This window comes from Podarcis erhardii (genome assembly GCF_964252035.2).
Source record: "Podarcis erhardii genome assembly, chromosome: 3".
In the NCBI taxonomy this organism is placed as follows: Eukaryota; Metazoa; Chordata; class Lepidosauria; order Squamata; family Lacertidae; genus Podarcis; species Podarcis erhardii.
In genome coordinates, this window is record NC_138507.1 from 121124469 (window position 1) to 121137717 (window position 13249).

General features: G+C 46.1%; 1 long non-coding RNA gene across 1 annotated transcript in view; it reads right to left on the reverse strand.

Annotated features, from left to right (window-relative positions):
- Window positions 1-7281: 7281 nt before the first annotated feature.
- The window catches only part of LOC309338078, a 102117-nt gene continuing 96149 nt past the window's right edge, over window positions 7282-13249 (reverse strand). The window contains exon 3 of the long non-coding RNA XR_014154675.1: window positions 7282-7301. This is a non-coding gene — a long non-coding RNA (uncharacterized lncRNA). The remainder of the gene's footprint in view (window positions 7302-13249) is intronic.

The following is a 13249-nucleotide window of genomic DNA, read 5'->3' on the forward strand; positions in this document are numbered from 1 at the left end:
CCAAAATATTGGGAAATTTTGGAGCAGGAGGGAGACAAAGTGAAATTGCAGAGTTTTGAGAAACTCAAGGATAAGGTGTGAGACTGGTTACATTATTTTCAAATAAGAGAGGCCTACTATTCGGATAGGAAAATCGGTTTCCAGGTGGAGAAATCAAAATTGGAAACAGAATTGTTAGAACCCAATGCTAAGATATTGTCGAGAATGTATAATCTGCTGTTGAAATGGAACACTGAGGATGAAACGGTAAAATCTGCTATGATAAAATGGGCACAAGATGTTGGTCATAACATCATGTTTGTTGACTGGGAACAGTTGTGGACCACCGGTATGAAATTCACGGCATGTAATGCCTTAAGAGAGAATATTATGAAAATGATATATAGGTGGTACATGACCCCAGTCAAACTTGCAAAAATCTACCATTTGCCCGATAATAAATGTTGGAAATGTAAAGAAACTGAAGGGACATTCTTTCACCTTTGGTGGACGTGCCCAAGGATTAAGGCTTTCTGGGAGATGATATATAATGAACTGAAAAAGGTATTTAAGTATACTTTCTTGAAGAAACCAGAGGCCTTTCTCCTGGGTAAGGTATGGAAAAACCTTCCTTTTCATTCTGGCCTTCTCATATAGTTAGTTTTTGTCCACAGCTAGCATTGGGCCCGGGTGAACCTTGTTTTATACAGGATTTATGACATTGTTATTTTGTTTAGCTTGTGTTTTCTTCCTCTCCTCTTGTACACTGCTCTGGTATTTTAAGTGTTAAGCACTCTTAAAATTCTGCTAAATAAAGGACGCTTAATGGGATGTGGGTGGCTCTTTGGGTTAAACCACAGAGCCTACGACTTGCCGATCAGAAGGTCGGCGGTTCGTATCCCCGCGACGGGGTGAGCTCCCGTTGCTCGGTCCCTGCTCCTGCCCACCTAGGCCTTTCTCCTGGGTATGGTCGGCCAATTGGTGCCAAAGAAGGATAGAACTTTCTTTATGTACGCTACAGCAGCAGCAAGAATACTCATTGCAAAGCATTGGAAGACACAAGACCTACCCACCTTGGAAGAATGGCAGATGCAAGTAATAGACTATATGGAAATGGCTGAAATGACCGGCAGAATTCGAGATCAAGGAGAAGAGCAGGTGGAAGAGGACTGGAAGAAGTTTAAAGTTTACCTACAAAAACACTGTAAAATTTTTGAGTGCTGAGGACATTGAAAAGGAAAAGAAGCGGTTCTAGTGACTAAGCTAAATAAGACTACAAAGGGAGGGACTAAGAATGAAAATGAATAAGAATGATCTTGCTGAACTAATTATTACATAGAATACAAGATCGGGAGGCGGGTGGAAGTAAGGAAAATAAGGTTTTGAAGGGTATAATTGGAAAGTGAGCTTTTTTATGCTAAATTTTTTTCCCCTATTTTTTTGGTCTATGTTCTTTTTTCTTTAGTAATGTTTGTGGGTTTTTATGTTGGAATGAAAATTTGTTTTTTTTTGTTCTCTTTTTGTGTAAAACTCAATAAAATATTATAAAAACAAACAAACAAACAAACAAACAAACAAAAAACAAATCTATGCTTCCAGGTGCCATAAGAAAGCTGCAGAGATAGCGCAGGATAGTGCGCACCCCGGAAATGATCTCTTTCAGCTTCTGCCTTCTGGAAGAAGGTACAGGGTTATAAAGACTAGAACTAGCCGTCGGAGAAACAATTTCTACCCAAATGTGATTTTGGTTTTAAACGCAATGTAAGGGGTCTCTATCAGAGTATATTGTATTTTTAAAATGGGACATCAGAGTATTTAGGGGGCTAACCAGGCTGGGATAGCTGGGATAGCAGGCTTGTTGGTTTTGAATGTCTTATGTAGATTCCCCCCCCCCCCAATTTCGTTGTTCTGTATGGGACAATGAAAATAAATATTATCATATTGTATTATTGTATTGAGTTGCCATATGTCCAGGTTTTCCCAGACATTTCAGTGCTTTTCGAAAAATCCCCCTGGCCTCTCTTCCCAACAGACAAATTCCAGTTTTGTCTGAGATTGGCAGCCCTAATATGGCCTAACTATGATATTCATCCTAAAAACCAGGGAGATTCAGTGGCGTAGCGTGGGGGGTGCAGGGGGGGCCAGCCGCACCGGGCGCAACATTGGGGGGGGGGCGCGCTCGCACTCGCAGCTCTCTGCCCCTACCTGGCTCACTCTCACTGCAGTGCTGGCTGTGCGAATCCGATCTGAGCTGCCGGGTCGCCGCCCACTGTGGAGGGGGAGGGTGCCAGGCGTGCGTTGCGTTGCGGAGCGGAGAGAGAGCGAGGGAGGGACTATCTGGGGGAGGGACAGTGCAGCGGCCGCCCAGCGCAGCGCTGAGCGCGGGAGAGAACCACACCCGACCAGCCCAGGCAGCAGCAAGAAGAAGCTGGCAGCGGCGGCAGGTTAGGGGCGCAAATTACTTGCCTTGCCCCGGGTTAGGGGCACAAATTACTTGCCTTGCCCCGGGTGCTGACAACCCACGCTACGCCGCTGGGGAGATTTGCCTGAATAATAGGAAATTAGTCTTAGATGCAGTGATATGAACCTTGGTCTCCCAGGTCCTAGTCTGGTGCTCTCCGACATCACAATCACTCCAAGGCACAAAACTGTAAGCAAGCACCATTTGTGCGAGTGTGGGGTGCATTTAGGGGTGACGTTAGCCTTCTTCACCAACCCGCACCAGCTAAGGCTGATGGGAGTTGTGTCCCAAAATATCTGGAGGGCACCAGTTTGGCAAAGGCTTTTGCAGTTAAGGTGGGGCACCTTCATTTGCCTTTCTGCTGCACGAGTGAATTTAGGACCACCTTAACTCTTCTCTAGGGATGCGAGTGGCACTGTGGATTAAACCACAGAGCCTAGGACTTGCCGATCAGAAGGTCGGCGGTTCAAATCCCCGCGATGGGGTGAGCTCCCTTTGCTCAGTCCCTGCTCCTGCCAACCTAGCAGTTCGAAAGCACGTCAAAGGGCAAGTAGATAAATAGGTACCACTCCGGCGGGAAGGTAAATGGCGTTTCCATGCGCTGCTCTGGTTTGCCAATAGGGGCTTAGTCATGCTGGCCACATGACCCGGAAGCTGTATGCCGGCTCCCTCGGCCAATAAAGCGAGATGAGCGCCGCAACCCCAGAGTCGTCCGCGACTGGACCAAACGGTCAGGGGTCCCTTTACCTTTAACTCTCCTCTAAAGCTAGCCGAGGTGGCGTTTTTTAATCCATTAATTCTCCATTTTAATCAAGAGGAGGCAGAGGTTTTGCCATGTCCTGCTACCAGATGTTCTTTTAACTGGAGATGCCAGAAACTGAATATAGCATGTTTTGCATGAAGTCACTGAGCTTTCTGGTATCTCCTTCCCCATTTCCCCAGCCGTTGTTCTTTCTCCCAGCACCACAATATCATACGCACGCACACAGAGCTTATATTTTTCAAGGGGGCACAGATTTGCCCTTGGTTCCTCTCTTTGCTGCTCCCTGTTCTAAGCCTTGCATCCACCTCAGAGGGTTAAAAATGTTTGCCCAGCTTAAGCAGATGTCCACTGTAAGAGCGCATTGATTCGCGCCTGCTGCTAAGCTATGACACATTTCAAAAGCACGCAGAGTTGTGGAGTCATTTTTTTTAATAATAAAAAAAATTACGTACTGATTTAATATCTCTCATGACGTTCTTATTTCTACAGCCTGCAAATATTCTTCAGCCAAGATTAATGCATAATTCCATTAAGGTTAATTAGTTGTTTTACATTCCAACAGCTACTTATCCAGTGATAATTCATGCAAGCGATTGGCAGTGCGGAGAATTTTTATTTTTTTGCAAGACTTGCACGGTTTACAGGAAAGTAGCTGTCTACATTTGAATAAATCCTTTGCTAAGTTGGTTGTTGCAGGGTTTTGCTGAAATGTTGAACGTCGAGCTGTTGGCGGAGGCTGGGGAGGGAAAAGGCTCAGGCGCAGCGCCCTCTTGTGCTTCTATACCGGAAGGACAGCATTTTGGAAGTCTGCATGGAATGTCTCCGAGATAGTTATGTAACATCATCATAATCTGGGCTCAGCAGTGAAATAATATTTAAAGATACACCGTCGTATTACAGTGGTACCTCTGGTTGCAAACGGGATCCGTTCCGGAGGCCCGTTTGCAACATGAAAAGAATGCAACCCACAGCGGCACGTCTGTGCATGCGCGGGTTGCGATTTGCCGCTTCTGCGCATGCGCGTGACACCATTTTGCTCTTCTGCACATGCGCGAGCAGCGAAACCCAGAAGCAACCCTTTGCGATACTTCCAGGTCGCCACGGGATGTAAGCTGAAAGAACGTAACATGAAGCGGACGAAACATGAGGTGTGACTGTATTGTTGTTTTTGTGGCCTAACTTAAGGGGACCCAGCTGAGGTGGCCATTCAGCTCTTTTCACAGAGATGAGGGGTTTATTTGGGAGGGGGATACAGTACGAAAATGAAGGTGAGAATCCAGAATTAGGCTTTGGGTCTGTCTATTTTGGTTCCCTCAACTTCTCATCCCCGCCACCCCAACTGCAAACCCAGTTCGCCACATTTCTGCAGCAATTATTATTTTAAAGTCCTTGTAAAAATACATGAGCATTTAGTATGAGTTTCTCCAGTTAGGAACATTTTGCAGGCAGCATTGACTATTTCACACTACCTTTGCACCTGCTTTCTCTTAATATAATGCATTTTTATGTTCTTTTCACAGATTTATACGTACGCTTTTGTCGTAATATGTGTACTTTTGCAAACCTCGTTTTAGTGGAGAACTTGACTGCAAAATTCAGGTATGTCCCAATTTTGAAGGATGGCTGTGTTTCAATACTCATATTGCTTTGGCAAGTGCATATTTAATGAAGATGATGATGATGATTTATTACTTATAGCCCGCTCATCTGACTGAGTTGCTCCAGCCACTCTGGGCAGCTTCTAGAATAATAAAAGCACAGCAAAACATCAAAAATGGAAAACTTTCCAATACAGGGCTGCCTTCAGATGTCTTCTAGAGCTTATATAGTTACTTATCTCCTTGACATCTGATGAGAGGGCGTTCTGCAGGAAGGGCACCACTACCGAAAAGGCCCTGTGCCCAGTAACTTCACTTCTCACAGTGAAGGAACGGCCAGAAGACCCTCAGAGAAGGACTTCAGTGCCTGGGCTGGGGTAGAGATGCTCCTTCAGCTTTAAACCTTTAATAGTAATGTTATGTACTGAGTTGAATAGGATCCAAACTGCAGCAGTCTGATTGGTCCTAGAACAATAGGATCCAAATTGCAGCAGTCTGATTGGTCCTAGAACAATAGGATTCAGAATGCAGCAGTCTGATTGGTCTTAGAACAATGCAGCAGTATGATTGGTTGGCAGGAACCACCCAATCATGCCCCAGATATAAGTGAATCCACAATCTGATTGGCTTACAGTAGAATTCCAGAATTAGCCAATCATGTGCAGCCCATTGTGTAAATAATATATATAAAGCAGATACTTTGAGGGGACATTCATTCATTCCTCCTCACCACTATGAGCTGAATAAAGAGCATGAAATCACTTTGCGACTCTGAGTATATTTCAAGTAAGCTAAATTTTCTGAGAATCTCTGGTCCTGCCGGTTTTGAATCCTTCCTGTCATTTTATCCAATTCTGCATAGTCCATTAATTTTGTCTGCCATTCTTCTTTCATCGGGATTTCTTCTTGCTTCCATTTCTGGGCTAACAATACTCTTGCTGCTGTTGTTGCGTATAAAAACAATTTAACATCTTGCCTATTAATATTCTTCACAGAAGATTGGGAGAAATATACAAACTATTTGAAGAGCAATTGTAATCAACAAATTATGCCAGTAGGACTACAAGAAGTTTTGTGAAGATAAATAAATGAAATATTGCATAGTAGAGAAATAATAGGATATTAGTTATGAGATTTATTTGTAATAGTGAAAGTAAGAAATGTATATTATGTGAATAGACTAGAAAATTTTCAGATGTGATTGATGGAAGTAAAAAAAATGGTATAAGATATGAAAATATGTTTAATTATTGTTGAAAAGGATATGTTGAAAACTAATAAAAATTTATATATATATTAAAAAAAAATAATAGTAAGCTAAATTAAATTCCTTTCCCCATCCCTAGCTTTGATAAAAAAGGAGGCACTCAGAACCCTCTAACTGCACATGAGATCAGCTTGGCTAAGGCAGTGGGGCAACAACAACTTTGTTCCATTTGTTTTATTTTAAAATGTTTCTTCTCTGCCTTTCCGCTTTGCAGAAAAGCATTCAGGGTGAACTAACATCCAGCCTCTGTGGTCTCAGACATGTAACGAGCTTGGAGATTGCAGAGCGGGGAGGAATGCTCCAAGCTTAGACCGCATGGCTTAAGCAAGCCATCTATGTGTTTCTATACAAATAATTTAGAAACGTTTACCACTTTGGAACTTCAGTTTTACTGCCTGTGTTTTCTTACTGCTGTGTGGAAAAGCTCATGAATTTGAAGACTTTATAAGTAAACCGTTTTTAACTTACCAAACGTGTGTGGTCTCTTTCTTTGCTAATGGGAGTGGGGAACTTTGGAAGGTTGGTCATTTCAAAGCACTGGAGAACCGATTCTAGAATGGAATCTAGAACGGCGTCTCACCCTCATGGAGAGAATTAACACAGGAACTGCCAGCAAGAAAAAGACTCTGCAACAGACAATTTTAATCCTATTCGGTCGGGTTCTATTTCCTATGCAACGGCAAAAGAACATGGCTTTCATCTGCCTGAAACATATGTCGAACTTGTGGGATAACGCTCTGGGATGACGCATCCTAACCAGCCATGAATTCGGGGACAGGGAGGGAGGAGACAGGGGCAATGTTTTGCTTGTTGTATAAAAATAAAGGTAAAGGGACCCCTGACCATAAGGTCCAGTCGTGTCCGACTCTGGGGTTGCGGCACTCATCTTGCTTTATTGGCCGAGGGAGCCGGCGTACAGCTTCTGGGTCATGTGGCAAGCATGACTAAGCTGCTTCTGGCGAACCAGAGCAGCACATGGAAATGCCGTTTACCTTCCCCCTGGAGCGCTTTGACATGCTTTCGAACTGCTAGGTTGGCAGGAGCAGGGACCGAGCAACAGGAGCTCACCCCGTCGTGGGGATTCGAACCGCCGACCTTCTGATCAGCAAGTCCTAGGCTCTGTGGTTTAACCCACAGCGCCACCCGCGTCCCTGTATAAAAATAAATAAACATAAAAAACCCCAAACAGTTGCCTGACTTGGTTGGGTACAGCTTCTTTTCAAAAGCCAGGCTCTATCCGTCCACGGCTAAGTCCCAAGCCTGTTTGACCCAGCACCAGTTGCACTTCCCCTGTAAAGCTCTGAGTTCCAGGCTGGCTCTTTTCCACCTCCGAGCCTGCAAAACTTCCACTCAGCTGCGAGAAGATAACAATGACACAACTAGGAATAAATGGCTGAGTTAAAACAAGCTCCCTCCTCCAATCGCTGCTCCCCGGCGCTGCCTCCCCTCCTCTCACTCCCACAAGGGGAGAGAAATGCAAGCAACAGATGAAGCCCACAGATGTCGATTCAGATCTCGCCTTCTAATCTGGCAACAGACTGGGTGGAAAAAACAGGGGAGCCTGTGCGGAATTTGCAGCGCAGAGTTTGCCTCCTTAATTAATTTTGCCTCCATTAATTGAAGACATGGGGCGAGAGGCCGAGTTTAAAATACAGAGGAAGCATCAGTCTCTCTTTTCTCTCCCCTCCGCCACCAAAACTTTTCTCTTTCGTTATAAGAGACAACCACCCCAGCGTGTAAGAAAGGAACAACAAGCTTCCTGAGCCAGTGTGGTGTAGTGGGTAAGAGCGGTGGACTCGTAATCTGGTGAACCGGGTTCGCTTCCCCGCTCCTCCACATGCAGCTGCTGGGTGACCTTGGGCCAGTCACACTTCTCTGAAGTCTCTCAGCCCCACTCGCCTCACAGAGTGTTTGTTGTGGGGCAGGAAGGGAAAGGAGAATGTTAGCCGCTTTGAGACTCCCTAGGGTAGTGATAAAGTGGGATATCAAATCCAAACTCTTCTTCTTCCTGATCATCTGTCCCTCTTTTGAGCAGTTCAGGGTCAAAAGAATCCCAGATTTGCAGGAAGCTCAGTACGCAAGCGCCGAGGGCCCCTCTGGAGGTGATGGCGTCCAGCGAGCCTCTCAATGTCATCAATGGAGAACAGGGACCTGCGTGCACCAGTCATAGAATCATAGAACTGCAAAGCTGGAAGGGACCACAGGGGTCATCTAGTCCAGCCCTCTACAATGCAGGAATATTTTTTGACCAATGTGGGGCTTGAACCCACAGCCCTGAGATTAAGAGTCTCATGCTCTAACCTAGCTGAGAGCAGGAAAAATCCTAGTTGTGCTGCCAGCGCCCGCTGGTCGGATGGTGCCCCACGGCGCTGCAGTGAATGCTTGGGCAATTAATGAATTGGTTATTAGTTAATTGTTAATGGGAGAGTGGTGCTTAGATGTTTCATAGCCTGCCCAGTCTGGAGGTGAGCGGGCGAGGGACAAAGGATGTGACACATAAGTCACATCCTTCCTCTTGCAGGGGTGGGCGTGACCTTACCTGTGCAGGTAACAAAAGCACAAGGCACACAGCCACCTCTCTCTTTTCTCCTTTTGGACTTCGTCGTTGGACCAGTAGCTTTTTAGCTAGTGATGCCCTGTTGTCTTTCAGTCAACAGAGGACAAGGAGACTACAGTGGTACCTCGGGTTAAGAACTTAATTCGTTCTGGAGGTCTGTTCTTAACCTGAAACTGTTCTTAACCTGAAGCACCACTTTAGCTAATGGGGCCTCCTGCTGCTGCCGGGCCGCCGGAGCACGATTTATTGTCTCATCCTGAAGCAAAGTTCTTAACCCGAGGTACTATTTCTGGGTTAGTGGAGTCCGTAACCTGAAGTGTCTGTAACCTGAAGCATATGTAACCTGAAGTGTATGTAACCCACTGTATCTCCATATGGGATAGACTCACATGTATATATCTGTGACTAAGTCTGCCTTCAGGGATCCATCTGTGAACTGATGGTGCTGTGAGTAAACTACTTTTATATATCTTAATTAAGATTGTTGCGTGTTTATTCTTTTAAGAGGGATTAATAAGGGATCGTACCAGGAATCTATACTGAGAAGCTTAAACAAGCTTGCAACCAGCTACCCTGTGTGCGTTTAAAGGAGAATATTAAAACTCTGCTAAGTTATAGAACTTGCCAACGCAAGTTAGGAAGGATATTAATAAACAATATATCCCCTCCTGCCTCCCTGAACATTCCTACACTTGGGTGCCTTTAAAATAAGTTTGGGCAAATTGATGGAGGATAAGTCTCTCAGTGGCTACCAATCTCGATGGCTATGCTTTGCCTCTGTGGCTGGCAACCGCAGGAAGAGACAGGGGTCTTGTGTTCAAATCCTGCTTTGTGGTTGGCCACTGTGAGAACAGGATGCTGGTCCAGATGGGCTGCTGGCTTGATCCAGCAGGTCTCTTCTTCTGACGATCTTATGGAACCTCCAGGTCCATAAGCAGTCTATCTAGATTTCTCAACTCTTAGAGGCATTTGACCACTGTAAAAACAGGTTGCTCGACTTGATGAGCTGTTGGCCTGATCCTCAGGCTCTTCACATGCTCCTAAGTTGTTTGGGGGTATAAACTTGGGCACATGCGAAAAACCTTCCTTTTCATTCTGGCCTTCTCATATAGTTAGTTTTTGTCCACAGCTAGCATTGGGCCCGGGTGAACCTTGTTTTATACAGTATTTATGACATTGTTATTTTTTTTAGCTTGTGTTTTCTTCCTCTCCTCTTGTGCACTGCTCTGGTATTTTAAGTGTTAAGCACTCTTAAAATTCTGCTAAATAAAGGACGCTTAATGGGATGTGGGTGGCTCTTTGGGTTAAACCACAGAGCCTACGACTTGCCGATCAGAAGGTCGGCGGTTCGTATCCCCGCGACGGGGTGAGCTCCCGTTGCTCGGTCCCTGCTCCTGCCCACCTAGCAGTTCAAAAGCATGTCAACGTGCAAGTAGATAAATAGGTACCGCTCCGGCGGGAAGGTAAACGCCGTTTCCGTGTGCTGCTCTGTTTTACCAGAAGCAGCTTAGTCATGCTGGCCACATGACCCGGAAGCGCTACGCCAGTTCCCTTGGCCAATAAAGCAAGATGCGTGCTGCAACCCCAGAGTCGGTCACGACTGGACAAAATGGTCAGGGGTCCCTTTACCATTAATGGGATGTGATTCCATAACTCCACATACACTATGCATTTAAAGCATGCTCCGCCCATCAAAAAATCCAGAGAACTCTAGTTTGCCCTAACAGAGCTCCAAGAAACTACAGTTTCCAGGATTCCTTAGAGGAAGTCATGTACAGTGGTACCTCGGGTTAAGTACTTAATTCGTTCCGGAGGTCCATTCTTAACTTGAAACTGTTCTTAACCTGAAGCACCACTTTAGCTAATGGGGCCTCCCACTGCTGCCGCGCTGCCGGAGCACGATTTCTGTTCTCATCCTGAAGCAAAGTTCTTAACCTGAAGCACTATTTCTGGGTTAGCGGAGTCTGTAACCTGAAGCGTTTGTAACCTGAAGCGTATGTAACCCAAGGTGCCACTGTATTTAAAATGCAGCCCAAGTGAGCAGTTTCTGGTTTGGTTTGGGTTTCTTTAGGATCTGGGTTCTAAGGTTTGCAAAACTGGCAGGAGCGAAGACTTCCCGGTTTCCTATCCCAGGCACTCGGGATCATCTTCCCGGCTGCGGCCCCAGCTCACTTTTGGAGCAAAAAACGCTCGCCTCTCTCTTTCCCAGCCTCCCCACATGTTTGGACTTGCTCCAGAGATCCCCCGCACCCTTCTCACACCTGATCTCCCGCTTTGGGAAGGCGCTGCCGCTGCAGCCGCTCAGTCCTGTCAACTGCGCAAACATGACAAGTTAATCTAACGCTTCGCATCTCAGAAATGCCTCCGTACTCCGTTCTGCGCGCCCCTCTTTCCGTCCTGCCGCGTTCCCGCTTCTGGCTCCCCCCAGGAGGCTCTGATCTCTCCTCTGGGGAAAAGCAGGCAAGCCCAAGGACAATGTAAAATGAAAAATAAATAATAATATTATTTTTTTTCTTGCTGTCTTAGCAATTTCTGCTTGGAATTCAAAGGCAAAGGCAGAACAATCTGTTGTGCACGAAATGCCCAATAATAGGCGCCTCTTTCTCTCTCTCTCCTTCTCTCTCTCTCTCTCCTTCTCTCTCTCTCTCACTCTTTTTTCCTCTCTCTCTCCCTTTGTTAATTCTGAGATGGAAACAAGCCAGGCAGGAAGAAAGGCGACCCAGCCGCTCCTTCCCCTTCTTCAGGGTCTCCGACGTCCCCACGGGCTCTTTGCGCTCTGCCTGGTTGACAGCGCATCTCACGAAGGAATCAAGGAACGGAGGCTAAGAAGGGATCCCAAAGGCCATCTAGTCCAGCCCCCTGAATTCACAGCTACAGAACCCCAGGTCAAAAAGCCCCCCAAAACTCATAGGAACTCCTTGCACAAAGTCAAAGACTGTTGGTCTTTGAAATATACTCGCAGTTGAGAGTGGATTTCATGCTCTTTATTCAGCTCATAGTGGTGAGGAGGAATGGAAGTTCCCCCAAAATTTCTGCTTTATATACATTATTTACACAATGGGCCCCACGTGATTGGCTAATTCCGGGATTCTCCTGTAGGCCAATCAGGTTGTGGATTCACTTCCACCTGGAGCTGGATTGGGTGGCTCCTGCGGACCAATCAGACTGCTGCATCCTGGATCCTATTGTTCTAGGACCAATCAGACTGCTGCATTCTGAATCCTATTGTTCTAGGACCAATCAGACTGCTGCATTCTGAATCCTATTGTTTTAGGACCAATCAGACTGCTGCATTGTGAATCCTATTGTTCTAGGGCCAATCAGACTGCTGCATTCTGAATCCTATTGTTCTAGGGTCAATCAGACTGCTGCATTCCGAATCCTGTTGTTCTAGGGCCAATCAGACTGCTGCATTCCGAATCCTATTGTTCTAGGGCCAATCAGACTGTTGCATTCTGAATCCTGTTGTTCTAGGGCCAATCAGACTGCTGCATTCCGAATCCTGTTGTTCTAGGGCCAATCAGACTGCTGCATTCCGAATCCTATTGTTCTAGGGCCAATCAGACTGCTGCATTCTGAATCCTGTTGTTCTAGGGCCAATCAGACTGCTGCATTCCGAATCCTATTGTTCTAGGGCCAATCAGACTGCTGCATTCCGAATCCTGTTGTTCTAGGGCCAATCAGACTGCTGCATTCCGAATCCTGTTGTTCTAGGGCCAATCAGACTGCTGCATTCTGAATCCTGTTGTTCTAGGGCCAATCAGACTGCTGCATTCTGAATCCTGTTGTTCTAGGGCCAATCAGACTGCTGCATTCTGAATCCTATTGTTCTAGGACCAATCAGACTGCTGCATTCTGAATCCTATTGTTCTAGGACCAATCAGACTGCTGCATTCTGAATCCTATTGTTCTAGGGCCAATCAGACTGCTGCATTCTGAATCCTATTCAACTCAGTACATAACAGTCTTCTTAGCTTAGTCTTGTCTATACCAGGGTTTCCTAAACTTGGGTCTCCTGCTGTTTTTGGACAACAACTCCCATCATCCCTAGCAGGCAGGGTCGGGGTGATGGGAATTGTAGTCCAAAAACAGCTGGGGACCCAAGTTTGGGAAACACTAGTCTACACTGACTGAAGCTCAGCAGAGGACCTTCTGCATGCAAAGCAGGTGTTCTGTGCCTGTGCTGGGTTAGGAAACAACTTCCAGAGGGATCCCTGGATGAGTCTTTCTTGCAGCAAAAACCAGGAGATTTGGGCGTGCTTCAGTTGTGATTTCTGCATTGCAGGGGGTTGGACTAGATGTTCCCTGGGGTCCCTTCCTGTTATGTACTGAAGCCAGTGTGGTGTAGTGGTTAAGAGCGGTGGACTCGTAATCTGGGGAACCGGGTTCGTGTCTCCGCTCCTCCACATGCAGCAGCTGGGTGACCTTGGGCCAGTCACACTTCTTGAAGTTTCTCAGCCCCACTCACCTCACAAAGTGTTTGTTGTGGGGGAGGAAGGGAAAGGAGAATGGTAGCCGCTTTGAGACTCCTTCGGGTAGTGATAAAGCGGGATATCAAATCCAAACTACTACTAATTCTTCTTCTTCTTCTTCTCCTCCTCCTCCTCCTCCTCCTCCTCCTCCT